The sequence below is a fragment of the Emydura macquarii genome, unplaced genomic scaffold (assembly GCF_026122565.2).
Source record: "Emydura macquarii macquarii isolate MOO-44397 ecotype Brisbane River unplaced genomic scaffold, CSIRO-AGI_Emac_v2 contig_1043, whole genome shotgun sequence".
Lineage (NCBI taxonomy): Eukaryota > Metazoa > Chordata > Testudines > Chelidae > Emydura > Emydura macquarii.
In genome coordinates this window covers 2482928-2509195 of record NW_027131180.1, presented here as the reverse complement: position 1 = coordinate 2509195, position 26268 = coordinate 2482928, and the positions used below count along the sequence as shown (strand labels likewise).

The window sequence follows — 26268 nt, the reverse complement described above, 5'->3', positions numbered from 1 at the left end:
AGAGACTTTTTGACTGGGCCTGAGAAGAGGCAGAGAGGTATTCTCCTCGAGCCAGGGCCAGGATTGCTGACATTTGGTTGGGCCAACTCCAAATCTTCAGCTTGATACCTTGACTGAAAGGATACACTGAACCAACAGAGCGCTGTCTCCATCTTCAGATCTTCAAGTGCACCCACGCAAGCGAGGGGTTAGGGCTCTAAACTCTAGGGGAGTGTACACTGCGGAGGTGGGGTAAATAGTGGCAGTGTAGATGCCAGTTAGACAAGTTTCATTTATGACTGTATACTGAATTTATTAATTGATTTATTCAACTGCCCCTGTGGATTTAAAATAGTAGTGATGTTTAATTTCAGTCTGTTATGCCATATTTCCTTAATTTGTTAAGTAAAGCTGTGTTAACCCTAATTGAAGTATATTGGATGTTTAGTTGCATAATTGGTATTTTTGAGTTAGACCCTTGCCACAGATTAGTATTATTATTAGAATAGGTTTAGTGCTGGAAGCTCCTAAGGCACGCTATTGAGCGTGTGCAGCGTCCAGGCAGGTGGAGGGACTGGGATACTCAGGATCTCCCTTGTTGGCAGCAAGCTTAGGCACCTGTGCACACAGGTGAGTGTTGCCTGCTCCCAAGTAACCCAGGAAAAAAAAGGGGTTACACTTTCAAACCAAAAATCACAAAGCAAATAAACAAAGGACTGCCCTTACATGTATCTGCTTCCGCCCTGGCCTTCCTCATCAGCTTTAAAGCTGGGCTCTGCAGCGCGTCCAAAAGGTTAACAAATCTGGGATCTAGTGGACCAACATCTCTGCCAATACACTTACTACAATCATCATTCTTAAAAATATCCTTCTCTATCCAATGGAGGCAATGTTCAAAATAGCGCACCTATGTTAAATTGCCGCCTCATACTGGTTTTACAGCATTGGCTCCACTGTCAAGTGATCATAAAACCGGAGGACAGACAGACCATGGGAGGTCAGCTATGCTTTGATGTTGGCTGCTTTGTTGTCTTTGTAAACCAGGCATGAAAAGTGAAGCTTGTTTTCAAAAGTCACTGCCAGGGCTGAGAGTGAGACAGCTACTTTTGGAATGAGACTCAGTGAGCTGTAATACTTATGAAATCAATCAAATGTTTGAACATATATATCAATCGTTATAAGACTCTGGACCTGATTTCATTTGCACAGGTGTAAATCTGGGGATGCTCCCCTGAGTCAATGAAGTTACACTAGTCTAAAACCTGCATATAGCAAGAGAAATCCGAATCAGGCCTGTTTCATATTCTGCATGAAAGAACAGAGTTTTAAATTGCAGCCTCTGTTTTTGTGCGCACATTTTGCAGGCACGTGTAATTACTGGTGAAAGTTAGATTATTTAGATGTCTACCTGACCTAGCACATACATCGATTTATGACCTGTGTTGTGTCTGAAAAATTATGCTCACAACTATTTGCAGCTTCAGCCTTAACTCTACCTTGTAGGGACGCCAGGAGGGAGGGAAAAAAAAGGTGGGGGAGTGATTTTTAAAAAGAAATTAATCGGATCCTACTAAAATATCTTAAGTTTAATTGTATAGTGATTGCATAGCATCACTATAGGGCAGAGTTAGGGTTGTTTGACTACTTTAACTGTGTTTTTTTTTTTTTAACCTTAACAGGTTTGGGTTGCTTTTAATTGTAGCCATAACTCTGAATTTCCAAGGTTTCTAATGCTTTATCTTTGATTTTCTACAACATCCCTATAATGCTTTTAACCCTTAAAGTAGTGATATGTACTCTCAACCTTAACCCCATCTTAATGTAGGTTTGGTTTTTTTGTTTTTGGCTCAGAATTTATAAATATTTGTGATAGATTCAGTTAATACTTTTAAGTCTACTATTTCTTTCTGAACAGATCACATTAAATATTTGTTAATTGTTCTATGTGTTGCATTTCTGGCTATGCGGTATTGTTTCTGCACCCAAATGGGAAGAATGAACATTTTATTAAACAGGAAAATAACTAATGACAAATCTGTTTTCAGACAGGTGAGCAAGCAGTCGTGCTAAATGTAAAACTTCTGAGATTCTGGAAAGAATGCTTTCGAGCATACCCAGCATTTGTCCAGGTACTTTGAACAATGAATAATAAAACTCCATGAATCACACCAAATTGAACTTGGATTTTTACTGGAAATTATTTATTAATCATCTTGTAAATATCCAGACAGCTTTCAGAATGAAGTCCAAAAGAAAACAAAAAGTGTTGAAGATATATGTGCACATGGTACTCGGTTCTCATTCACTTTAGAGCATTATTTCTCAACCTACTTTTTCAAACTTAGCACAGCCTGCATCATCCGGCATTTATGGCTGTATACAAGGCAAGTTTGAAATGTGTGTGTGTGTGTGTGTGTGTGTGTGTGTGTGTGTATATATATAAATTATCCAAGCACACAAAAGCGCCTACACTATTTTTAAAGCATAAACATGCCATTATTTCTTCCAAGCTCTCTTAACTTAGAAGAGGATAAGAGATGCTTTATGCTCTCTCTGCACCAAAAAATATTCATCTTTGGGATGAGAACACAGAAAGAAATCTCAGTTCAGACAGTGATCTTAGTCAATATCCGCTCAGTCAATGGGATCTGCTCTTAGTCAATGATCCACTCAGTGAATGGGAGAACACTCGCCCATCGACTGAATTAGTCCACATCCCCGAAAGGTGGAAGGCAGCATCAATGGGAGATGCTCTCCCATCGATGTAGCATCATGAAGATGCCACACTATGTAGACATAAGTACATCGACGTGAGATACGCTAGTTATATTCTGTAACTAGCATATCTCACATCGACCCACTGTGGCAGACCAGGCCTAAGAGAATGGAATAAAGCATCACCTTAACAGTAACTGCAGTATATCTTGGCTACTGTGATACTACAATATTGGCTTGATCTGACTCACTCCTATATGGTTAAATCCCTTCCCTTCACTTCTGCACAACACCAAAGTAAAAGGACTTTGCATGAGGAGCTGGGGTTATGAAATCCACATCCTCCAACTCACCATACAACTTCTGCAGGCAATATTTCAGTCTTTGGGCTGGCCTGGAATAATAGCCTCAGCCTTTCCATGCCTGCTATTAGCATGTCTCTCTCCTCCAGACCATCTCTGGCCATATTCAAACATTTTCCTGCACAATGGCATATGAAAGGCTAAAATGGAGACACTCTCTATGGCAGGCAGTGGAGTCCAGAAGCCACAACTTAGTGGGCTCTGCTTCTTCACCCCACCTTATAAAGCAAAATCATAGGGTTTAAAGGCTACAGAGAGCCTTGTGTCAGTCCTCTGCACTTGGATGAGTTTCTGTCAAAGATAACATACAACACAATCAGCTAAGGGGTATAGAATCGCCACATTACATTTGCCAAAGACTGTGGGATTCTTCCTATGCGGGACCGATGACCTTTGGGTGCAGCTTTTCATCTTAGACTGAGAGTATAAATGCAGTGTATGGTTATACTGTAAAGCCTAGAGGGGGCCCACCATAGGTCCAGGGATCTGTGCACAGGGGAGAGATGGAAAGGGAATTTTACCATCACTCTATGCTTCCAGAAGACAACACAGCCAGAGGCCATATTAATTTTCCTGTCACTACCTCTCTATTCTGGGGAACCCTTTGAAACAGGGCAATGAACGTGCATTCCTTTGCAGCATAACTTCAGTGAAGCAGGGTAGAGCTATAGAGGGTCCAGAGACTCGTTTTAACTATTTTATTGTAATAAATCTTTTATTGTTATCCCTCATTGTATCATTCAGACTCCTCCACTAAATTCAATGATCTGATCTACTCTACTCTAGAGGCTCAAACCTTAAATAATTTAGTTTGGTTTTATTCTGTATTTTTAAACCACTAATTCGGAGCACACAAATCAAAGGTTACAGTGTTAAGCCATAGAACTCATCCTCATTTGAAATTAAAAGTGAAATGGTTTTAACTTTGCTGTTCTCTGTGTACAGTTACACAGTACTCATCTGTGACAGGATTCAGATTATTTATACTGCGGTTGCAGTAAATGTGAGTTGTACCAAATTTATCACTATAAATGTCAGTTTCTTGATGTTCTCAAGACTAGTTTTCAACCTGTTATGGATATTACCTTTTCTCAGATACTAGAAGTCTTTAAAAAGGAACACTGTATGGCGAGCAGCAAAGCATTTGACAGTGCCATGGACTATGGCAGGCTATGTATTTTTCTTGTAAAACAAACAAAGTGACCTGCAATATATTTTAGGATTTGGAGGGAGTTCAGTTCTTTCATAGTTGCGTAGGAAATGTGCCTTTTATTAGTATTAATGGAAGTGACCTGTACACATCCATTGTACAGTACAGCCTGATGATAGTCTCTTTCCTTGGACTGAACTAATGCCAATAATTTCAGAAGATGATCAATTTACAGATTAGCAAAGAACAAACCTCAGAAGACTTGCAGATTCAGTTCATGTAACCACCTAAATGAAAACTCTGAACTTTTAGCATCTGAAAATTGTGCTGTGAAAGAGAGAAAATACTTTCTTGCAAGATGCCAAGTATTTTGGGCTTAAGGGTGGGGGAAAATATAATAAATTCTTTGTTTACAGTATTTCAGCCCTTCTATTCTTGGCTAGAAATCACAGGGTCCATATGAAAAAATAAAAGAGGGGATAGAGGGGAAAGTTCTTTTTAGAACTTCAGAAAATGTGGAACTGGTTCATTTTGAGTTTTTTGTATAGATCAGATCTGTTATATTCAAACAAATAAAGGCTTAATTACATTGTCATATGAGATGATTATATTTTGCTTTCTGTATCTTAGAGGAATGAATGAAAATTCCTATTGTGATATTATGCAATGGAACAAAATGTTATGAGAATTTTTAAATAGGTAGAGGTAGATGAGCCAAATTTAGTGAAGATGGGGTCCTGAGAAAGCAGCTTTTGAGTTAGTAAGTAATTCTTAGGCAAGGATGTTCAGTGCTCAAGCACTCTGTCTCTGAGCAACTGTGTCAGGATTGTAGCTGATAGAATTTTTGCAAAATCTAAAGAAAAACCCTAAGCCCTTAAATATAGGGTTTTGCAAAAGTGTCTTGTGACCCATAATAGCTGTGCTACTGTGACTTAGGAGTAGTGGTGCGACACTGTGCTACAACACAGAGATATCACAGCTTATCTCATGGAATTTCCATTGCACTCATTTTTTGTGGGGTGGAGGGGAACCTGGGAAGCCCCGTGGATCTCCTGGCACCCCAGGTGATTTCATGAATCTTTGGACTCGCTGTGGCTCTACCCTGCTTCACTGAAGTTAAGTTGCCAAGGAATGCACATTCATTGCCTTGTTTAAGAGGGTTCCCCAGAATAGAGAGGTTGTGACAGGAAAGTTAATGTAGCCTCTGACTGTGTTTAACTTGTCCCAGGTTGTGTTCTGGATGCATAGGTAAAATTCCCTCTCCATCTCACCCCTATGCACGGATCCCTGGACCCATGGTGGGCCCCCTCTAGGGTCCAGAGGATGGTGTACATGCTTCCTGGAAGTGCTTCCCTCCACCCCACCAAATGGGGTGGGGGACTAGAGGTCCACTCATGTAGTATGTCCTGTGGGTCATGCCCTATACGTCCATCTGTGACCTTACAGTGCAATGTTTTAGGTCATTCCAAAATGTTAGTTTCGTAGGGTGAAATCGTGGCCTCACTGAAGTTGACGACAAAGCTCCCATTGAGAATGGAAGCTCAACGGTGCCAGATTTTCCTCCATAATTTCTAAGGGCTAAACTATGACCTGTGGTACATTAGTATGAATCTGGAATAACTTCACTGTGGCCAATGAAGCTACAATGTCACTAGTGTAACCTAGAGCAGAATTTGTCCTTTGATTAGGCCTTTGATTAGGTGTGAAGCGCACACTGCTAGCTTAAAAAAATATAATTAAAAAGATACCAATTCCTCTTTCTTCTGAATTAGGTGCAGATGAACAAATGTAAATGTGTGGCTTTGCTGGGGCTTGGAGCAGTGGAGAAACAGGATTGGATCCAGGGGGATGGGAGATATTGTCTCCAAACAGCCAAGGCAGTGCTCCATATGCTCCTTCTGGTTTCCCCTCCCCCTTTTGCTTGCCTTCAGCATGCGTGAGGGGGCTGCTTCTATCTCTTCTCACTTCTCCCGCACCCCAGTGCTGCAGGGCGTGGAGGCTTGTGGGGTTGCATCACAAGCTGTATCTAGGCTGGGGCTCCAGAGTCCTGCCTCCCACTGCTACCACTGGGCAATGGGGGTGGTGCAGGGGCCTGGTGATTATCTCCCATCTGGAAGTGCTAAAAGAGGGGGTTTGTCACCAGTTTTGGGCTCTGGAGGGGATTTTTCCTAGATGGCAAAATTGGCAAAGTGGTGTGTAGGGTTTTTCACATTACATCTGGCATCCAGGTGGCCTGGGTTTTGGTGTTTGGAGTACAACTGTGGCAACTTTGGAGCATTTCAGTGTGACAGATGGTCACCTCACTGCACAGTGAGGAGATTGCCTCTGCATTTCTCATAGCTTCTGGGTCCCCTCATCTAATCTCTCCTATATAGAGGAGGGGAGCAGGCTGGGACTCTGGCTTCCAGTCAGGGTTCCTGGGCAAACCTGAGGCTGTCGATGGGGCATAACCTTCACCACCACCCTCACATTTGTAGTAACCAGGGCCACTGGTGTCAGCTGAAGCCTTCACTGGAACAATCGAGCTGGGTAGTTTGGGGTGGTTACCCCAGTTAGGGTAATAGTTTTAAATAAAGTTGTGTCCTCCACATCTAGCCACAATATGGCATCTGTTCAAATAACCTCTGTGAATAAGAACAAGCATCTCACATATACTACTCCTTAAAAAAATAATTATATTTGGAAACATGGTTTTCTTTGTACGTGCGAGAAATAGAACTCCATTTGATTTTTACAGCATACTTTGAGATTTCATTTGGGACTCTAGGAAGCCTGCTTGGGGACTCTCCAATACAGGCCTAATTTACCTGTGTGGTCTTTAATATTACTGTGCCGGGTGCCATAGAAAGCCCTGAAGTAGGCAGGATGGATAGATGAAAGTAATCGATTCAGCTAAGACTCTCAGAGCCAAATTAATAGAAAAACTGAAAGAATATGCCTAGCTGTTTGGAACGCTTGTATAGGCTAATTGGACCTCTTCAGAATTAGAATCACATGAGAGAGTGAGAAAATTTAGCACTGGTCTGTACATTTATGCCATAAATCATTATGCTTTTTGTTACTAATACGGCATTTTTGCTTTCAGTAAAGGATGTTTCAGATTCAGCTGTAGCTTCCTGCCTGAACTTGCAAATCATGTTATGGGTAAAAGAGATAAGTTCCATTGCTGTGGAAACATAGTTTAATTTCTTCATCTGCAGTGTGTGTCATGTAAAGTAGATTTCCCAAGCATATTTCCTAGATCTGGTTATTCTGTTACTAGACTTCAGATATTAAGCTTTCTATTTATAACTTAACATTATACGCCAAAAATAATCAAAAGTCATGCACAGATGGCAGTGGAAAAAAATCCAGTTTATGTGATGTTTCTGGGTCACACTTTTGCAAATTTCACTGTGGGAGCCTGTTCTGGAAGCTCAAATACCATTTTAACAACAAATCAAATGCACAATCAGAAGTAAGCAGACAAGGAAGCATTATTAGGACAGGATTAAGGCATTTAGACCTAAGTGGACCCACCCAGGATTCTAAAATATTGGATTCCTAAATCTCAGAAAGACTGACTCCCTTGATCTTGGGTCAGGCTTCCATAGGCACTCAGTCACTCCTGTTTTCTCCCTTCAGTCTTGACTGAACATATGATTATCCCAAGAAGCCTGAGTATCCACTAGCAATGAGTTCCATATGTATACTATGCATTGTATGAACAAGTGTTTCCTTGTGTTTGTTTTAAACCTGTTGCCTATGAATTTCATTGGGTGACCACTAGTTCTTGTGTTATATGAAGGGGTAAATAACACTTTTTCTCCACATCATTCATTATTTTAAAGACCTTTATCATATCCCCCCTTAGACCTCTCTTTTTTAAGATGAAAAGTCCCAATCTTTATAATCTCTCCTCATATGGAAATTGTTCATTTTTGTTGCCCTTTTCTGTATCTTTTCCAATTCCAATATATCTTTTTTGAGATGGGGTGAGCAGAATGGCATGCAGTATTCAAGGTGTGGGCATATCACCGATTTATATAATGGCATTATGATATTTTCTGGTTTTTTTTTTTAATCTATCCCTTTCCTATTGGTTCCTAACCTTTTCTTAGTTTTGTAGACTGCTATTGCATGTTCAACAGATGTTTTCAAAGCATTATCCACATGACTCCAAGATCTCTTTCTTGAGTGGTAACAGTTAATTTAGACCACATCACTCCGTATGTACAGTTGGGATTATGTTTTCCAATGTGCATTACTTTGGATTTATCAGCATTGAATTTCATCTGTCATCTTCTTGCCCAGCTACCCAGTTTTGTGAGATCCCTTTGTAATGCTTTGCAGTCTGCTTTGGATTTAATTATCTTGAGTAATTTTATATCATCTGCAAGCTTTGCCACCTTACTGTTTATCTCTTTTTCCCAGATTATTTATGAATATGTTGAACAGTACTGGTCCCAGAAAAATCCTTGTGGAACCCTTCTATTTACCTCTCTCCACCATGAAGATTTTATTCCATTTATTCCTATCCTTTGTTTTCTATCTTTTAACCAGGTAATGATCCATGAGAGGACCTTCCCTCTTACCCCATGACAGCTTACTTTGCTTAAGAGCAGTGAGGGACCCAGTCAAAGGCTTTCTGAAAATCCAAGTACATTATATCCACTGGATCCTCCTTGTCCAAATATTTGTTGACCCCCTCAAAGAATTCTAACAGATTAGTGATGCATGCTTTCTCTTTACAAAAGCCATGTTGATTCTTCCCCAACATATTGTGTTTGCCTGGTATCGAAGTTCAGCTTCTCGGCTTGTAATTGCCTGGATCACTTTTTGGAGCCTTTTAAAAAAAAATTGGCATTCCATTAACTATCACTCATCTGATACAAAAGCTGATTGAAAATATAAGGTACATACCACAATTAGTAGTTCTTCAGTTTCCTGTTGGAGTTCCTTCAACTCTCTTGGGTGAATACCATCTGATCCTGGTGACATATTACTGTTTTAATTCATCCATTTGTTCCAAAAATCTCCTCTATTGACACTCAATCTGGGACAGTTCTCAGATTTGTCATCTAGAAAGAATAGCTCAGGTGTGGGAATCTCCCTCACATCCACTGCCGTGAAGATCAATGAAAAGAACTCATTTAGCTTCTCCTTAATGGCCTTGTCTTTCTTGACTACCCCTTTAGCATTGGCCAATGTGCTGTTAGTTTTTGTGTCTCTTGCTAGTTGCTCTTCAAATTCTTTTTTTGGCTGCTTTTATACTTTATGCTCCTGTCTATTTTCCTCAGTAGGATTAGACTTCCAGTTTTTAAAGGATGTCATTTTGTTTCTAACTGCCTCTTTTACTCTATTGTTTAAGCATGGTGGCATATTTTTGGTGCTCTTACTGTTTCTTTTTATTGTTGTGCTATTTGGGGCATACGTATAGTTTGAGCCTCGATTATGTTTTTTTTTTTTTAAAGTTTCCATGCAGCTTATAGGCATTCCACTCTTGTGGCTGTTTTTTATTTTTTTGTTTATCTAGCCTTGTGTAGTTCCCCTTCTGTAAGTTAAATGATACTGTAGTGGGCTTCTTTCGTATTAGTCCCCTCAAGGATGTTAAATTTGATTACATTATGCTCATTATTACCGAATAGTTGAGCTATATATATTCACCTCTTGGACCAGATCCTGTGTGCCACTTAAGACTAATTCCTGAATTGCCTCTCCCTTTGTAGGTTCCAGGATCAGCTGGACCAAGAAGCAGTCATTAATGGTGTCTAGAAATTTTATCTCTGCATCCCATCCTGAGGTGACATGTTCCCAGTCAATATAAGTTAGCTAAAACCCTCCATTATTATTGGATTTTCAGTTTTTGTAGTCTCTCTAATTTACCTGAGCATTTCACAATCACTGTTACCACCCTGGTCAGGAGGTCAGTAGTATATTACTACTGGTATACTGTTGTTATTCAAGCATGGAGATTTTGTGGTACTGTTTGATTCATTGAATATTTTTACTTTATTTGACTCTATCCTTTCTTTTACATATAGTGCCACTCACCCATCAGCACAACCTATTCTGTCATTCCTATATATTTTGTACTTTTCGTTACTATCAACTTCCCCTTTCTTCCATTTGTTATATATTCATTTTACATGTCAGCAATCTGTTTCCATTTTCATCTAGGTGGAGCCCATCCTTCCTGTGTAGGTGTCTCCTTTCCCAGAAGGTTCCCCAGTTCCTAATAAACCTAAATCCCTCCCTTGAACACCATTATCTCATCCACACATGGAGAGCTTGCAGTTCTGCCTGTCTAACTGGCCCTGTGCATGGAACTGGAAGCATTACAGAGAATGCTACAATGGAGGTCCTGGACTTTTAATCTCTTTTTTAGATGCCTAAATTTGACTTCCAGGACCGCTGTCCTACCTTTCCCTATGTCATTGATACCTACATGCATCACAATCACTGTCTCCACCTCAGCACTGAATATAAGTCTGTGAAGATGTTTCAAGAGGTCTGCATCCTTTGCACCTGGTAGGCAATTCATCATGCAGTTCTCTAGGTCATCAGGAACACAACTATCTATATTTCTAATAAATGAATCCCCCATTACGATTAGCTGTCTCTTCCGAATAACGGGGGTTCTCTGCCCCAGAGGATACCATGACATCATCTGGAAAAACAGTCCCAGCTATGGGATAGTTTCCCCTCACTCCCACTTCCTGTTCTCCTTCCCCTAGACTTTCATCCTCCTCAACAGCACAGAGGCTATCAGACTCGAGTGGGACCATTCTACTGTGTGCCGGAAAGTCTCCTCTGTGTAACCCTCCTCCAGTTCAACTGCTCTGGTGTACTTGGTCTCTGAGAGCCTTGAGTTGCTTGCACTGAATGCACGTATGCCATCTGCTCACAAATATACATGCTGTATTCAGTGCAGTATACTGGATAGTCCACACCCTGTTGCTGGACTTCTGCCTGCATTATTTTTATTCTCCCTACATTTGTTTCTTTGTTTGTTCTTTGTGTGTGTGTGGGTTTTTTTTTGTGGCTGGGGAGTGGGGTGGATTTTTGGTCCAAGTTTAGAGAAGGTTTATTAGGTATATCTGGCTTTTATGCTCCTTCTCTAAACAAATTAACCGACAACAAACTCCCTTCACATGGAGAACTCCTTCGCAAAACTCCTGTTTGCTGCTCCTGTTTGCTAGCTCATTGAAGATGAAATGAGAAAATAATGAGAGAAAATTATTCCTACCAGAAGAGGAATTTTTAGCTTGTGCTGACTCTCAGATGATAAACTTCCTCTTAAAGGAACATGCAGCATTTTTGCTACAGTACAAATGTAATAACTATCCTAGTAAAGACTTATAGAAACTCTTAATGTTTCTGTTATATTTGTTGTGTTTTGAAAGTATGCTACACAGAGTTGGTTTTATTTATTTATGTATTGGCAGTCTGTGCAAGTTTCTGCCATGTATCACATCACACGCTATTTGTAGATCAAACAGCTTTTGCTAGTGGAAAAGGAAAATAATTTGAACACAGAACCGTGTTACAGATCTTTGAAATGCAGCCCTTCACTAAGCCTTTACATATACACCATGTGTATGACATGACATGTGTCATCAAGAAAATGAAATAATCTGTATATCAGAAAGGCAATCAGTAGCCAGCGCTCTAACCTTGCCATAGGAAGATGCAATGTCAGAAATGTGTTCTGCATGTCCTTTGTGTTGCCTGTACTTGAAAATTCCCCCACAATGTGTGATTTGACCCAAAGTGGAAGTTTATAAACCTCTTCCCCATTTATCAGTAGTTCCCCATCTTGAATTGACTCATGAATAAGCTGTGTTTTAAGTGTACACTTATCATTTACAGTATGGAATAACCCTGAGATGTCTAAGGGCCTGATCCAGAGCCCCCTGAAGTCCATCTTTCTTTTCCACGGACTATATGGCCTTTAGATCAAGCCCACCATCAAAAGGAAGATGTGTAACTAACTACTGCACGTAACACCACTTTTGCATCATCTGTAACTTCACTGACTTTAATGCGGTTTCTCCTAATTAACCCCCATATCAACAACAAGCCTTTTGGCTCTATGTACCAGACAATGGACTACATTCAATTATATATTTCATTAATTAGTTATCATATGGATATTTACTGAATTCTTTTCTAAAGTAATCCAAATATAATCAAAACAAATTACAAAGAGAAGTTAAAATGTTAATTTTGTTGATCTGCTTCAGAATTTTGTATATACAATATATATAAAAGGAAGAAATGAATAGGCACTAAACTGGGGATTTTGTTAATAAGTAATACATTTTAGTTATATATGATAGTATCGAGACATGTTAGGAGCTTCAGAAAAACACAGATAAGAATACTGGCCCCAGTTCAGCAAATTACTTAAGCACATGTGGAAACTTCAGCATGTAAGTACTAATTGATTTTAATTAAATTAATTCCATACCATAAAGTTATATATGTGCTTTCCCTTGTTGAATTGGGACCATTAGTGTGTGCGTTTGTGTATTTCTGCAATAATATTTAATTCAACCATTGCAGAACACTTAGAACCTGACTGTGCTTGCCTTATTCACGTCAGTGAGCACTTACTCATACAAGTAACTCACTAACATGCTCCCTTACATGACAAAGTTTGCAAAACCGGCTCTTTTTCAATATGATAGAACACAAGAGTAAGAGTTATTTCCTAAAATATTATCCTTCTATTAGATATTCAGTATATAATACAGTGTGTATCAATGAACAAGTCAATTGAGGCGCTTTTTGTAGCAAGGTTTAAAATCTTTCCTCTTGTTGTCATAGGAGTCAGAAAATGAACTTTGGGATCTGGGTTAAAAACCTGTATCTTGTGACTCAGTTTCATTTCTAATGATCCTGCTGCATTCCTGCCCTTTGAAAACCTGTGAAGTGCATGAATCCAAATATTCACAAAACCTGTTCCTATGGTGTTCTTTTGCTTTTTCAAGGAAGTAAATGGCCAGTTCATAAAATACCTACAAGAAAACTAGGTTTTAGGCATAGGAAGTGGTTGGTGAAAAATCTGGAAAGCAGGAGATGAAAGGTAATCAGGACATCTTGGTCTATCGTTAAAAAGAGTTATAGAAGCCAACATATAAATCAGTGGTTCTCAACCAGGGGTATGTGTACTTCGGGAGGTATGCAAAGGTCTTCCAGGGGGTATATCAATTCAGCTAGGTATTTGCCTAATTTTACAACAGGCTGCATAAAAAGCACTAGCGAAGTCAGTAAAAACTAAAATTTCATACAGACGGTGGCTTGTTTATATTGCTTTATATACTGTACACTGAAATGTAAGTACAGTATTTATATTCCACTTGATTTATTTTATAATTAAATGATAAAAATGAGAAAGTAAGCAATTGTTCAGCAATAGTATGCTGTGACACTTTTGTATTTTTATGTCTGAATTTGTAAGCAAGTCTTTTTAAGCGAGGTGAAATGTGGGGTACACAAGACAAATCAGACTCCTGAAAGGGGTACAGCAATCTGGAAAGTTTGAGAACCACTGATATAAATGGTGGAAGCTGTGGACTTGCAAAGCAGAAGCAGTGAGGTGCAAGAATGGCATTTAAAAAAAAAAAAAGGAGTTACAACACACAAGTAAGATGAAATGTGACAGGGAAGTGCTCTGGGAAAGGAAAGCCACAATAATGGTAAAAGGCAAATTAGGAATCTGACAGCGTAAAGCTATGTCAGAATGCTAACGAGATCAGTGTAAAAAGAAGCAGAAAAATCATTGGCATGGAACCACTGAATGGCAAAGATGGGGAAGTCAAGTGTGAGAAGGGAAGCATCAAATGTATATAGCAGCAGTGATTTCAAGTAATGTCAAGTCTTAACAGGGATTTGCTTTTGCTCATATAATGGCACACTAAATATGAAAGAAGCCAAGTAGCAAGAGTTACCTAGAAACTGGATTTTTTTAAAATACTGAAATATTAGTCTGTATTATGGTGTAAACTATTCCAAGCAAACAATGTGTTTTCCTGTGTGTTTGGACAATACCTGGCTTTTGGTTGCTAATGTGATTTCCCTAACTGCTATGCATGGCAATTTTTTTTGGTCTGAGTGCTGATAGCAGTGTTATAAAACTAGAGTTTATAATGTCAGCATTTGGTCTTGGCAATCTTGAAACCTTTAACCAGGACTTGTGTGCTTCATTTCTTTAGGCTTTCTCCATGTCCACACCGGCCATATAGCCAATATCCTAGCAGCAGATTTAAGCTTAGTATAATAGAGAATTGCATCATTGCTACTTGCACCAATGTCAGTTGTAACTGTGTAGTTCATCTTCGCTCGTCATCCTTTTTCTGGTGTTCTCCATTCATAACAGCAGTCCAGAGAAGAGCTGTGGGTCATGTAGATTGTTGTGTCTGTCCCTTGTGTGCAGAAGCATTTAATGTGCATCATGTTTATGGTAATGTATCTTTAGACCTGTTCATATTTTGGCTTGTTGTAATGGATGCTTCAAATGCTTCTGTCCTGTGCAAGGATCCACTTAACTGGTGGAGGCAAGAGCTATGCACTTCTCTGTCCTCATACTTGCAAATGCCAGATAGACTCCGGACTAGGTGAACCTAGTAAAATTTACTTTGATTTCAGTTTGACAACTTATGGAGTAAGATAGTGCTCAACTTGAGCAAATGTGGCTGGCTGAAGCTCCAAGAGAGGCTGAAGATGACGACAAACAGCCTGTAAGCAAAAATTAGTCCATAATGCCGATAAGAAATGTTAATTTATAAAATGAAAATGGGGAAAAAAGGCAGCCAGATGGTCTTAGCTTTGGATATTTTCTGTGCTTTTTAACAGACAAATACAGTTTTGAGGCCATTAAGAGACATGAATGAGAAGTGATAGTGAAGGAGTAATATTTCAGACAACCCAACATGTTCTCTCTTCCATCATATGGTACAATATTTGTGAAAAAAATCTGAAGGTCACATCCAGAAGACGAATATATTTTTTTCTGCAGAAGATAGTAAAAGCTTTACGATTATGCCATTGTTAGGTATATGGAACTATTAAAGTTTGACAAGGCACTTGATCTAGATGAATTACATTCCAAAATTCTAAAGGAAGCACCAAAGTAAAACAAGAAAAGCATTTGGAAGTGATTTTTTTTCATATCATGTTAAGGGCAAGAGAAATATCAAAGAACTTAGGGTAGTGGGTGAAGTTCCCATATATTTAGAGAAGAATCAAGAATGTAAGAATGTCTGTACTGGGTGAGACCAATGGTCCATTTAGCCCAGTATCCTTTCTTCCAACAGTGACCAGTGCCAGATGCTTCATAGGGAATGAACAGAACAGGGCAATTTTTGAATGATCCATCCATCCTTGTCACAGCTTTTGGCAGTCAGAGGTTTTGGGACATCCAGGGCATGGGATTGCATCCCTAACCATCTTGGCTAATAACTATTGATGGACCTATCCTCCATGAATTTAACTAATTCTTTTTTGAACTAGGTTATACTTTTGGCCTTCACAATATCCACTAGCAATGAGTTCCACAGGCTGACTGTGTGTTGTGTGAAGAACTTCCCTATGTTTGTTTTAAACCTACCTATTAATTTCATTGGGTGACCGCTGGTTCTTGAGTTATGTGAAGAGATAAATAACACTTGCTCACTTTTCCCACACCATTCATGATTTTATATATCTCTATCATATCACTCTTTAGTCATCTCTTTTCTAAGAGGAACATTCCCAGTTTTTTTTTAATCTCTCCTCATATGGAAGTTGTCCCATACCCCTAATCATTTTTGTTGTCCTTGTCTGTACTTTTTCTAATTCTAATACATTTGTTTTGAGATGAGATGACCAGAATTACACACTGTATTCAAGGTTTGGGCGTACCATGGATTTATATAGTGGCATTATGATATTTTATGTTGTCTTATCTGTCCCTTTCCTAGTGTTTCCTAGTATCCTGTTAGCTTTTTAGACTGCTGCTGCACATTCAGCAGATGTTTTCAGAGAACTATCCTAAATGGCGCCAAGATCTCTTGAGTGATAACAGCTAATTGACATAATTTTGTATGTATAGTTGGGATTATGTTTTCCAGTGTGCGTTACTTTGGGCATAGCAGCAGTGAATTTCATCTGTTGTTTCCTTGGCCAGTCACCCAGTTATGTGAAAATCCTTTGTAACTCTTCACAGTCAGCTTTGGACTTAACTCTTTTGAGTAATTTTATGTTGTCTGCAAACTTTACCATCTCACTGTTTTACCCCCTTATCCAGATCATTTATGAATATGTTAAACAGTATTGGTCCCAGCACAGATCCTTGTAGGACCTTGCTATATACCTCTCTTCACTCTGAAAACTGACCATTTATTCCTACCCTTTGTTTTCTATACTTTAACCAGTTACTGATCCTCGAGAGGATCTTCCCTCTTATCACTGTGGCGTTCCCCTAGTGCAATCTGGACTGGTGAATGGCTGAGTCACCCCAATTCTCCTCTCATGGAGCCCGCTTTACCCTGCTCTGCTGTGAGAACTCCCCACTCCTGGGTTGTTCACACACAGCTTCCAGCAAGCAAGCCGCCCTTAACTGAGTGAATGACTGCTTCTAGCCAGCCACCCTTTGGCTTATAGAACAGAGTGACTCCAGTCAAACCTTCTGTCTCCAATGGAGCCCTAGGAACTTTTGTTTTACAATGTTCAGTGGTGCCCACTGAACAATGTAAGCTCATATAAGTTTGTCAATTTAACGAAGAAATTGATATGCACCAGCTTTGTTATTCCCAGTGAAGTCTCCCACACACTTCAAACCAAATGTGCTACTTTAGGTAAAACAAACAAACACATTTATTAACTGTAGAAGGATATTAAGTGATTAGAAGTCAAAGGATAACAGGTCCGATTTGGTCAAGAGAAAACAAGATCAAAATACATTCTAAACTAAGCTTAACATTTTCAGCAACCTTAGAAACTTAGGTGTTTCTTACCACAGGCTGGCTGGTTTCCCTCCAGTCAGAATCTCCCTTTTGGTCAGCACTTCAGTTGCTTGCTGATGTTTGTAGATGGAGATGGAAGAGAGAGAGCATGGCAAATGTCTCCCTTTTTTATAATGTTCCTTCTCCCCTGTGGACTTTGCCCATCCCCCCAAAATCAGGTAACAAACAATGTCCTTACATGGACTCAAGCTGCCCCAGGTTTTAACTAGTTACTGATCCATGAGAGCACCTTCCCTCTTATCCCATGACTGTTTACTTTTCTTAAGAGCCTTTGGTGAAGGACTTAGTCATAGCCTTTCTGAAAATCCAAGTATATTGTATCCACTGGATCTCCCTTGTCCACAAGCTTCTTGACTCCCTCAAAGAATTGTAATAGATTGGTGAGGCATGATTTCCCTTTACAAAAGCTATGTTGACTCTTTCCAACATATCAGACACATAGGTGAACATGATAATTCTGTCCTTTACTATACTTTGAACCAAGAACATTCAGATTTCAGATCTGTACAGTTGACTTAAGTTGTGTGAAGATATTGGAGACACTGCTCAGGGAAAGGATTATGAAGCATTTAGAAATGTATAATATGGGAAAGAACAATTGTTACTGACTTATGAAAGGACAGTCCAACCTGAGAAATGTGCTTGATTTATATATGGACATTTCTGACTAGTTAGATAAAAATGTTATATTTTATCTGGACTTAGGAGCTTTTAGATACTGTATGTGTGTGGGCGTGCAGCCCCTTCCCCACCATAATAGCCAGTGTGGCATAAATATGTAGAGCTAATTAAATGACTTGAAAATGGGTGTTGGGAAAGGAAATAAAGCAGATAAGTTAAAGGGAATGCTTTAAGATGATGGATGAAACAAATGAGGCACTACCAGTGGTCAAAGCTATATGCAAACCTTTCCGCATATTCAAAAGGTCTGTGAGAGGGCATTATCAGAAAAACAGCTGAATTCTTTAAAAGAAAAAAGAAGTGGTCAAAAAATATGGCTGTGTGAAGTTAAAATAATTATTTTAATACTATTAAGAGCCTGGATGGCTCATGTAATTTAATGTAGTGAAGCAGAGCAACTAAAACCCCTGAAAAAGCACAGCACTGAATGCTAGTCATTAAGGAGACCTGGGTATGAATGTAGCTAGAATACAAAATCTATTTTTATAATATTTAGCAATGTTAATAGCAGAGACCATGTCATTTTGGTTTGTATATATTACACACACACATGTAGTAGGGTTTATATTTTTACTACTTATAACACAGAAGGGAGAGATGGAAAGAGAGCATACACAGTATTGTGCTATGATTATAAAGATTTTATTATCAATTTGGAATGTCTGTTTATAACTACCTGCTGCCCATCAAGATAGTATGAGGGCCTTCCAGGTAAATTCAGGAGCAGTGCTGAAATCCTAAGTGGACTTCACGGAGTCACTGGTACCTCTTCATGTTCAGGTCTAAATCTCTGCTTTGACTAGAGTTTTATATTTGTTAATTACTTTTACTGGGGTTTCTATGGTGGTTTTGTTCCAGCATTGGAGTGCTTTTTTATTTGGCTTTTGGTTGGTTTGTTGTGGGGTTTGGGGTGGAAGGGTGTGTCAGTGTTGCTTGTTGGATATATGCATAATTTATCAATAGTGAGCCCATGAATGAATTATGCAGGCATATGCAGCCAATTAAAGGCCAATACAAGCTTTAGACTAGATGCTGCCCTCATGTATAGGCCACATACATGATAGATAAGCTACATCACAAATGCATTAAAGAGTTTTAAAAGTATTTTACTTTTAAAAAATCTTTTTGCTTAAAAAACTATGCGTTGAGCACTACAAGTTCAACTCTGTGTGGCTCAGAGAGCCATAAAAACCCACTAAAAGTTTACTAAAAAGGACCTTTTCTCTCTGAAAAATGTCACAATTTTAAGGTCTGATATCTGCAAGGTTCTCAGTAGATGCTGAGTCTTACTGTGGAGATGGGAATCTCCTCTTTCCAAAACTACTGTATAAAGCTACTTTCTTCTAACCCTGCGTGAGCACTGCATATTGAACTTTAAAAGTGTAACATTTTTATGTATAGAAAAGCTCTTAGTGGTGCAGGACTGAATAGTTTCTCCCACTGGCCTTGAGCAGGGTTAATTCTTGGGGAAAGAAGGAAACATTTGTTGTGGCTTTTTTTCCTCCCTCCCCAGAATAGGATGTTTGAAGCTGCTCAGAGGTTTGGAATATTATAAGTCCTGGAGATGTCTGAGTGGGGAGAGGACGAGTGAGACAATCGCAGGTGTGGTGAGATATCAATTTATCACATGATTTCACAGTTTTTATAAGAGTAAATAACATACATGGGCACACACTCTCCATTGCATATGTGGTATTGATATCTGCCTGTCAAATTTCTCTCTGATGGACCTTTTTCATGTCTCAAACCTCAGCTCAAACAATCTTAAAAAAATAACCTTCCACAAAAATGTCTCTTCCTTGCCCTCTGTTGTGGAAATTTCCTTTCAAAATTATATCTGCCCAAGCCCAGAACATGCAATATTCAGTCCTGGACCAGTGAAAGTACTAAAGTTTGATATTTTTTAACTCCAAATGACTACATATGGGAAGATCATCTCATACTATAAACATCTATATAGCTGGTTTTTGTTGTTGGGTTTTTTGGTGGGGTTTCTGTGTGTTTAAATGTATTTCTTGTTCAAACCCTTAAATTAGGAAGCAGCCACAAATGAACAGGATCTGTTTTCATTATGTTTCTCTTAGAAATAGACATAGTGGGACAGATTTTCCATTTTCCTGTATCTTGCATAGCGATTTACACCAGGGCAAAATGAATGTAACATATTGCACCTCTTTGCAGCGGTATAAATAATGACAAAGCTGCTGGGGAGCAGAGAATCAGATCCATGGTTTTATCCTATTAGTCATTCTATTTTGACTAAGAGACTTTGTTCTATTTTTGGAAGACTCGTGCGTCACAGAGGAGGGACCTCTACTTTCAACTCAAGTAACAGGACAGAAAATTGGGAAAAACTGACTGATACTGCAGAGCTGGAAAAGGACAGTATAGAACATTATTCTTACTAGTAGACGAGGTACACAATAGAACAGTTGATTTCACCCTTACAGTCTAAATTGCACTGTATTTCTGAGCACGCTCTATAAACACTGGAAATCCTCAAGCTGCTCATAAAATGCTAGAAACTGAAAGGGCTAATTTCCTCCTAGATAGCACAGCTCTTTCAGGTTTCCATTATGGCACTCTCTCTGATTTATGAAAGAATATTAAACCTACATACAGGTCAGAAACATAGAACCAAACAGACATCAAACTGGAAAGATGGAGAGATTACGATTTTAGCAAAGATCGTCTGGGAAAAAGATTTCAAAACTGCTAAGGCAATTTAAAAAAACCAAACAAATGACCCCTAAATCTATATGCCTTGCAATTGTTATGCATAAAAAGAAAACTATTGATTGAGAGAGACAAAAATAGCTGAGAACTGGACATATAAAGGAGTAATGATTATTTTTTCTGGCAGATGGACTGGTGGCTTTAAGCCAGAGCAAATGTCTCCCTCTGGGATTCCTTGCCATTGTCATATGGCTTGTAGAGTGCCTTGACTATTGCCAGATTGGAGCTTATTTGGATTCAGGAAACTCCTGCCCAGACGGAGTATCTGGAGGACTTTCTTTCTGAGGCCTAAGTGTGTGCACCAGCCCTCTCGCATTGGGTCAGCTGATCACTGAAATTTTTCTGGCAACAGGCTCAGAACGCTGGCACAATTTTGCATCCAAAGGGTCTTATTGGCTTCAAGGAGCATTTTGCCCACAATGATGAAAGTATATCTTTAAGAAAACATGTATGCCTTCTCTCCCTCTCTCTCTTTATATACAGAGAGAGAGGGAGAGAGAGAGAGAGAGAGAGAGTGGGGGGGGGGGGCACAAGCAATTTGTTTTTTAATTTTTTATTTCCTTACAGAGTCACTTAGAGGCCTCAGCAGGATTGGGGTCCCACAGTGCTACATGGAGTACAAATAGCAAGAGACAGTTGACAATCTAAACAGATAAGGCAGACAAAGGGTGGGAGGGAAAACAGGGCCTCAGAGAGGGGAAGTGATTTGTACAAAGTCACACAACAGGTCGATGACAAACCCAGAAACAAAATCCAGGTTTCCTAGCTCCCCAGGAAGTACCCTATCAATTCCACCATTTCTGACAGCCACTTTGGAGTACACTAGTCATTCAGTAGCTTGAAATTGTATTACCTCACTTTCTAGCCAAATGATAAACATTTGGATCCAAATATTCCCTGACAGTATTGAAAGTGGGTGTAGATCTATGAATGTATCAAATTCTCTTTGTTAATCACCACACAACTTGATAGTGGATGTGAACCAGTCATATGAATCTTCCCTTTCAGTTCTTACTGCAGTTTAAGACAGAACCAAACAGGATCCAAAGTATTTCCTACTCTTATTTTATAGACTACTATTTTTCATCACTTAAAGAATGAAGCTCCCTTCTTTCTAGATTGCTGTAGAGAACAGTTTATTTCAGGGATGTTAGACCTTCCCCATGGAGGCTTCATTTTTGCACACAGGAAATCTATGAAATATTTTTCCTGAACTAAACTGCTTATTTCTGTTGCATCGGTGGTGGCAAAAGGGGATTCTGATTTATGAATTTTGAACAAGAATGTCTCAGCGTTCAGATGCTTAAAATCTCTCTCTGATCCTGTTTCCCATTGAAGTTTGATTTATTATTTCAGAAGTTATGCGCTTGACGAATGCATGAATATACTTTTAAAATTGTGTATTACCAAGGTGTGTTTCATATCACAATTTTCCTTTCCTCTAGCTATGCCAATGTTTCTGTGAGGCTGAGAGACACATTTTATTAAAAAATAGATTCTTTTTTCATGTAACACCCTGCTAAGTAAAGCCCTTTAGCAAGGACAAAGAGCCTCTGAAGACCATTTTTTTAAAATATGGAATGTTTACAGACTGAAATGTGAAACCCATTGCTTTGCTTAAAAAAATCTTTTTTGCAAAAAGACTTCACTGCTAATCTGTCAATCCCTATAGATTTTTATCATGACTGAAAGTGCTGAAATGCCCTGTGTGTTTTTGTTTATTTCCCAAGAAAGCTTATTTTTTTTCACCTACCTATACTGGCCTTGTTGATAAATTTCAAACATTTGCTTTTGTATCTAACTTGCATTCTTAAAAGGATGTAAATTGTAATGTAAATGTAAATCTTGAGAGTGTAAATTCTATGTAAATTGTAGGAATGTTTATTAGGACATTGTTGTCCCAGCTGGTGTTGTATAAACAAGGCTCCCAAAGTAGCAGAACCATTGGATTTCAGGTGAATAGGGGTTGGGTAGCCCAACCATTGCTATTGTTGCCCTTCTTTTTTGACCCGAGTGACTAGCCAAAGTTTGGGGCTCTGGAGATGTTCCAGTTGGGTGTAGACATTGGTGATAGTCAGTGATTGGTGATTTCTTTGGTGCAGTTTTGTGTATTTACAGCGAATGTATATGTCCTGTGTCTCAGAATTCAGAAGGAATCACATAGCAGGAAACAACTTCTTTTGCTCACAGCACCAAGAACACTCTTTCCAGTCTGCACCCTGATCCCAGAGCCACACATGCAGTGGAATCCCTTGCCCACGTGGTGCTAGTTTCTGGACAAACTCTGTAGGTATGTCTACTCTGCAATAAAACACCTGCAGCTGGCCTAGGTCAACTGACACTGGCTCCTGGGGCTAGTGCTGAAGGGCTATAATGCAGTGTTGATGTTCGGGCTTGAGTTGGAACCTGGACACTGAGACACTTCCCTTTGCCAGGGTCTCAGAGCCCAGATTCTAGCCCAAGCCCAAATGTCTATGCTGCAATATTATAGTGCCACAGTCTGAGCCCGAGTGGATGTTTCATTGCAGTTTTAGATCTACCCTATTTGGTCCTGTTTTAGTTGCAGCTCCTTAAGTATTTCTTACAACTGTATTAAGTGAAGGATGCATTCACATCCCCTCTCAGAGATTTGTGACCACCGTGCCTCTCAGCATAGCACTGTGATGCAGCTCCCTCTGTGGCATGGGGCTGAGATCAGGGAGAAAGGTTTGTGTAGAAAGGAGAAAGGAAAGTATCTCTAGAGTATTGATATGCTAGATAAGTCACCTCCAAAGGGCGGTGGTTTTTGGCCAGTATTATGGTCTGCAGGCTGCCCAGTGGCTGTGTGGCCACTCTGTTTCCTGATTTGAAGTTTGTACATATGGATTAGCAGAGGGCAGTTGAGGCACTCAAAGAAATGTGGTATGTTCAATGTATCACAAGGCATCACAATTGTATACAATAGTATTATATATAACAGAAAACTACACGTGGCATTGACATCCATGAGATAAATATCTTCATAATGGACCTATTCTACATTCTACACCTAAGATTTGCTTCAAACACCTTTTTTTGTTTTCAACCCTCCAAAAAATGTTTCCTTCTTCCCTTTCTACCCTTAATTGCATTTCCTCTTTCGCCTCTGTAAGTATGTCATGAAAAGATTGTCATTGGGAATGGGACTTTGACTCAGAAAAAGTAGATGCAAATATTACTCAGGGTTGAACTTTTCATTATGGGGTAACTAATTTACTTAACTAGTAACATGGATAATACAGGGAGTATGTATTAATAATGTCAAATATAACCTATTTCTTTGTGGACTACAGGACTTATCCTGTATCCTGAGGTGAAAGAGAGTTTGCCACTGGCTTCAGTAGGAACAGACACTTACAAGTACAGAGTAACGTACATTCAGTCTCCACTCAGGTTTAGGAACAGCCTTGTACTTATTTCACATTCAGCAAATGCTGTACCTAGATTGAGTTCCTCCTTCAGTTCTAACTCTCATGGATTGTATAACTGGGTGCAGAATCTGATATTAATAAATCAGGAAGCTAAATATAAAAGCCTGTGTTTGGTATATTCTTGATCAGCAGCTGGACATAGGAGACAGCTATGTTCAGCTTCCTGATTCACTATTGAGTAGAGGGATGCATCCTGCTTTTCAATGGGTTTAGTAGGCACAGCTGTATCCCTTCTTACCACCAAGCAGGGAGGAATGGTCACTTGGCTCCAAGATGGAGTGGGAGTGTACTTCTTACCAAAGATATCAAAAGTGGGAGGTTGAGCTAAGATTTGTTGAAGGGTGACAGCGAATATTTGAGGGAGAGAAAGTGGCTGGAAGGAAGGACTTGTAGAAAACTTGATGACAACTTCAACCTATGTTTGTAAAACTTTCACGACTGTGAGCTGAGATTCTCAAATATGATAAACCTCAAACCCAGCCTGACTTTGAGCATGGTCCAAATTTGCTGTAAATATTTCACCCAGCTCTGTTTTTTTATGCTTTTTTTTAAAAGCCACCCCACAGCGTGACATGACACTGGTGAGGAATGGTTATTCTGCCCTGAAAGCCAGGTAAACATGCTTTGCATTTCTAATAAAGCCATTATGTGATATTGGTGTCCTTTAAAATCAGACAATTAGCATAAGCAAGCAAGAGACAGAAAATATCCTAGTGTGATAGATATGGCAATTTCTGCAATATCCTTGAAAGACCTTATCGTATTAATTTTATGTATTATTATGGGCTGGGATAGTGTGTAACTTTGCTAGGGGGGAGATGTGAGACCTGGGTGTTCAAAAGACTGTATTGAAAATGTGCCAAGCAGGTATGGACTTTTGGGACAGTGTGTTAATGGATTTCCTGGGAATCTCTAGGAAGCAGTCAGTGCAAATTCCCCAACTTCAGTTATGCAAAAACCCAGCCTTTTGAAGCTATGCCCTGAGGAGAGAGTGATTGTCTGCTGATTGATCACCTGTTACAGAACACCAAGATCAAAGGCCCAAGCTGTAAAAAGAAATGACTGATCAAGGTTGTGGTTCTGGGTCTAAGTCAGATGAACTTGTAACTACAGGGAAAACCCAGTTGAGGGTTTTGAAGCTTTAAAACCCATCAGAGTCCTAGGTTAGAGTTGTAAGTGACCTCTTGTAAGCCTTTTAGCAGGAGTGTAGTTTCCTTTATTGTTTTAATGTTTTCTCTGTAATGTTTTTACTTTAAGAATAAACGTGCTTGGTTAGAAGGAGCTGTGTGGTAACCTGTAGCTGCTCACAATACACTGGTCACAGCCCTCAGATAGAAAATAATGTGCAGGCACTGACCTTTTTAGGCAGTCTAGTTGACTGGGTGTACAGTGCAAATCAGGGAGCTGTGTAGCCATAAAATCTCCCGGCAGGAATGAGTGACATGAGAGAGGTAATGGCTAAGGAGCGGAAGCCTAAAGTGGGTGCCCTTGGTGGACAATGGAAGGGGAATATAGGTGCAGTCACCCTGAAACTGTGACAACTAGTAGAGAACAACAATCAGCTATAGCTAGCAGGTGTTCATTTTCAGCCCTGACTGTAAACTTTCCAGGCTAACTGTAATTTGCATTAGCTCCAAAGTCATCAGAAACAATGGACCAAATACAGCTCTGGAGTAAGCAGGAACATCTATTCTCTTCATAGTTTTCTCTAATTTCATTCTTTGTTTTTTAAAATACCTTGTTGTCTTAATTTCTGTATAGTCAGAGTATCTGGCCATATCTTAGAGGGGCAATAGATGCAATAAATTATATGACAAGACTTTAGAGTCGCTTAAAATAAAGAGATTGGCATAACCAAAGAGATCAATCAGACTCCAGCCTGCTCTACTGTGGAAGAGAATAGAGGTGTGTTTGGCACAGAAATGTGATCAGTGGAGTTGTTCCTGTCTTGTCTGCTCTGACCAAAGAATGTAGACTTCCAGCCTGTAGAGGAGTATGAGTCCTTCTGATGGACAGTCCGTAAGAGATCTGATAAGAATGGAGGTTTACAATCTTCCTGTTAAAAAAAATATAGCTAGGCATTGCATAATTTACTGCAAACGTTTAAACTGTGTTTATGTAAAATAATTGTTTTATCTAAGCATTTGTCTTATAGGCCATGCAACACACTTGTCTTACATGCTCTGCAATGTTTTATTTTGGAAATA

The 26268-nt window shown here is 39.4% G+C and overlaps 1 long non-coding RNA gene across 1 annotated transcript in view; it reads left to right on the top strand.

Moving 5' to 3' along the window:
• LOC137151060 (uncharacterized) overlaps positions 1-24829 on the top strand; it is a 49341-nt gene extending 24512 nt beyond the window's left edge. The window contains exon 3 of the long non-coding RNA XR_010919149.1: positions 24617-24829. This is a non-coding gene — a long non-coding RNA (uncharacterized lncRNA). The remainder of the gene's footprint in view (positions 1-24616) is intronic.
• The last annotated feature ends 1439 nt before the right edge of the window (positions 24830-26268 follow it).